Raw genomic sequence first — 4,108 nt, 5'->3', positions numbered from 1 at the left:
GCTATTAGCTACATTGTAAGGTTTAATGGAATCAAGATAAGCATTATTTATTAAAACAGGTTCATCATCTCTAGGCATAGGGGGGCCTTCATAGTTTGAACCACCTTAGAGTAATTGCATAGGCTTGATCCGTAGGCCTGGTCGGTTGTGCTGGCAGGGCTCCCTGTTGACGGGCTTGCAGAGTAGCAGAAATTTGCGCAATTTGATTATCTACGATTTTATTATGTGCTAGGATCGAATCAATTTGGGCATCTCTACTCTCCATGTGCTTCTGCATATTAGCCAGCATCGTTCTAATTTCTACCAGAGCAGGGTCGGAAGATGAGGAGGGTTGTTGTGGTTGGTTCTTCTGGCCAGCATTGGGGTGGTAATATTTCTGCTGAGTTTGTTATGGCACCTGTGATTCTTGTGGTGGTGGTGGATTTTGAACATTGGTGCTCCGGTAGGAAAGGTACGGATGATTCCGGTATCCATGATTGTAGGTGTTGGAGTATGGGTTATTCTGCCTATAAGCTTGAAAGGCATCGACTTGCTCCACGGAACTCCTGGAATCTTGCTCCCAATGACCTATAATTCCACAATTTTCACAGAAAGCCTCATTAGCATTATTATTAATTGCAGAAACATTAGCTACATTTGCAGTACTAAGATTATCTAATTTCTGGCAGATAGAGGTTAATTGAGCTTGTAAAAAGGATACAGAGTCGACACTATGTTTCCCTTTATTAGCAAAGCCTCTAGGATTCCCATATTGGGAATTATGTATGGCCATATCTTCAATAACTTGACCTGTATCATCAACATTAAGGTTCATAAACCTCCCACTAGCTGCAGAATCCAATATTATTCTAGATGAATTTTCAATCCCATTATAAAATAAAGGCTTGGATCAACTGCCATTGTGCCAAATTATGGTGGGGGCATTCTCTTTGTAGATCCTTGAACCTCTCCCAAGCCTCATATAAAGTTTCATCGGCCTCTTGGGCAAAGTTTTGAATAGCACTCCGTAGTACAACTGTTCTCTCTACAGGATAATATTTGTTATAAAAATTCAAAACAAGAGTTTCCCAGTCAGTTATACCAAGTGAATTTCTATTTAATCCATTAAACCATAATTTGGCTTTTCCACTTAAAGAAAAAGGAAAGAGAATCTCCCTGATTTGGTCTTGTGTGACCCCAGCTTGCCTAATGGTATTACAGTACTGACAGTAGTCAGCAATATGAAGATTTGGGTCCTCACCCTTAAAATAACATTTATTAAAATTAAATTAAATCAGTCCAAAAGATTAAAATTAAATCACATTCAACTTTAAAATTAGGGTTCTTCATAAAATTAATCCCAATTTAATTCTAACTTTTAAAATTAAATTGATGATCATACACAAAACACTTTTATGCATAAATCAATCCGATTAAAATTATGAATCATAAAATAAATCGAATTAAATCAAAATCAAGCACAAAAAACATATTTTTAAGGCTAGGATTTTCGAAAAATTCGAAATTTAGGGTGAGGGGGTTCGAAAATTTCGAACAATTAGGGCTAAAATTCGGTCTCTTCATGGCTATTTTGAGCATAATTAAATCACATTTAATCGATTCCAAAAGTTTAATCACATTAAATATAATAATTGAACCATAATTAGATTAATTTCTCCCTCTTAATTGATTATAAAATTAATGTGGACATCAAATAATCGTATTATTATGATCTAGCGCGTTCATGCAAGAGGCTAACTGATACCACTGTAGGAGTTTATAGGTACTACACAGCGGAAAAACATGAATCATATTCAATCAAGTACCAATCCCAAGAATCACATGCATAACACACAAGACACATAATCATACCTTTGACGCGTGAATTCCACGAAGCTATTCGACAGGCAAATCAGGGAGAGAATAGAGCCCCAAGCGTTGCTCCTCTACTTAGTCCACGAGATTCGAACGAGCCGTCCACCAATACTAGATTGGTCGAGTGATTGAGGAAAACCGCGATCACCACCTTTACGGACAACCGACCACCGCACGAACCACCACGACACACCACCGGCGCCTAGGAGGAGGAGAGAGTCGTGAGAGAGAGAGAGGACTTTGAGAGGGTTGGGTTTCGTGTTTGCTAATTAGGGTTTGATCACACTGATCAGTTAATTGCTTCCTTGCTGCAAACCTAGGCACCTAGTCTATTTATAATCTCATTATAATTAGACTAGGGCACGAAGCCCAAAACTTCCTTGTCCACTCCATATGGCCGGCCACCTAGAGTGATGAGGCCCGTGATGGGCCTCGTCCTCTAATGCTCGATCTAGCCCCTTTGTGTGACCTTATAGGATCCGTCCAATTGGGCTTTGGGCTATTTTACTATCCAAAGATCGTTAGTACCTCTAGCTATGGCAAAACGACGACCCAAATGTACGAACTTAATTATCTCCATAATGTGATCCATTTATATATCTAGTAATTGCACACGACGAAGACATAACTCCTTCAGGTCGTGTATCTCCAATGCTCGTAGATACTCCATAAAATCCTGGGAAAATGCTCCAAAAGTGCAAATCCCTACAAAAGTCAACCAAATCTACGAAAACACTAGAAAACACCAATTAGTAATAAAAGTGGATCTAAAGAGCCAAAAACACTACTAATTATGACCAAGGGACGGGGGTAAAATACTATATAAAATGAACATATCAAGCCCACATCCTAGAAACTTGATTGCTAGAAGAGCAAGGTCGATCCAAAGTTGCCTGATTTAATTTCAAGCATAGATAATAATCAACAATAAACTTATTAAAAGTAGATTGGACAAAATTCATTTTTTGCTCAAAAATAGCAATATTTCTAGTGTGCCAAATATGCGATATACAAACTGCAAAAACACTACCTTTTACCACTAACTGCTACCAAAATCACTTATTTAACAAACACTTTTATTTTTCCAATTATTGTTTCGGCTAGGTCCAAACAGTGATCATTACCCAGACGCTACTGCCAAACAAGGCTTTAATTCAACATCTAGTAAAATTGCCTAGTATTGTACAAAAATTAAAACATTCAATCAACACCTAATAAAATTGTGCTATTGAGTACTACCTCCGTTTTTACACCATTTTCACACTACATTTTAACTCTCTTTTGTGACTTATGAATACGATAAAATATAGTCATGTAGGATCTTGTTTGAATCTTCCTGATGCATATTATATTAATATCTACTTTTTATAATTTTACAATGTTGATAGTTGAAGTTATTAAGCGTTAAAAACATGCGTTGACAAGTGTGATAATAAAAAGGTGTCAACTAAAAAAACGGAGGTAGTATAATCAATAGGAGCTCGTAACAATAAACAATTCCTATCAAACCCAAAGCTAAAGACATTCAAACTCATTGTTATAACCCATTTCATCCCTTAAAGAAAAGCTTAAGGACATATTTGGTAGAGTTTATTGGGAGATTATTAGATTATTTAATCAATATTAGCTAATTGAACACTATGATAAGTTAAGTGGGGAGTTTGGTGATGAACTGATTCAAAAGGCTTATTTAATGCTTATGCCACCAAATAAGCTCATTTTCAATAAGCTGCTTGAAGGAGCTTTATCATTAGCTTATTCAAGTAGTTTAAGGTGAATATGCCCTCATGTAACCCAAAACCGTACCACAATTAAAATATGTCAATGTCTTGTCTATTGTGTTGTATACTCAAATTGATGTAAGAAATTAACTATTTAACCAACCACTTTTATTTAATTTAATACAACCAATTTGTTAAAATCAGATAACGCGATCAAATTCGTCTTTAAGCTTTTCACCAAACACTACCTAAGTTATATCTTAAAGTGCTTAATGCGGAACACGAAATAAACCACCTTCTTTCACCCTTTGATCATATAACGGTTAAAAAAATAATAAATAATAATAATAAACACCCCCCCCCCCCCCAACATGTCCTGTTCTTTTGGATATTTGTTCTAAGCTCCAATTGTTTGAATAATAGTGCTACGGTCCATTTTGAATCATTCTTTCTTAGTGTTAGCAATTTAGTGCATAAATGAAGGGAAATAGGCATATTTTGTTACCTTTGAGATAGATGTATCAGTCCTCGTC

The 4,108-nt window shown here is 36.2% G+C and overlaps 1 non-coding gene across 1 annotated transcript; it reads left to right on the top strand.

Annotated features, from left to right (window-relative positions):
- Positions 1 to 906: 906 nt before the first annotated feature.
- LOC145625850 (small nucleolar RNA R71) lies at positions 907 to 1,013 on the top strand. The gene has a single exon (XR_014110749.1). It is a non-coding gene; the product is annotated as a small nucleolar RNA R71 (small nucleolar RNA).
- The last annotated feature ends 3,095 nt before the right edge of the window (positions 1,014 to 4,108 follow it).

Source organism: Chenopodium album, chromosome 3 (genome assembly GCF_948465745.1).
Source record: "Chenopodium album chromosome 3, dcCheAlbu1.1, whole genome shotgun sequence".
Classification (NCBI taxonomy): domain Eukaryota; kingdom Viridiplantae; phylum Streptophyta; class Magnoliopsida; order Caryophyllales; family Amaranthaceae; genus Chenopodium; species Chenopodium album.
Note: the sequence above shows the minus strand (reverse complement) of the source record. Positions and strands in the feature narration are given on the sequence as shown.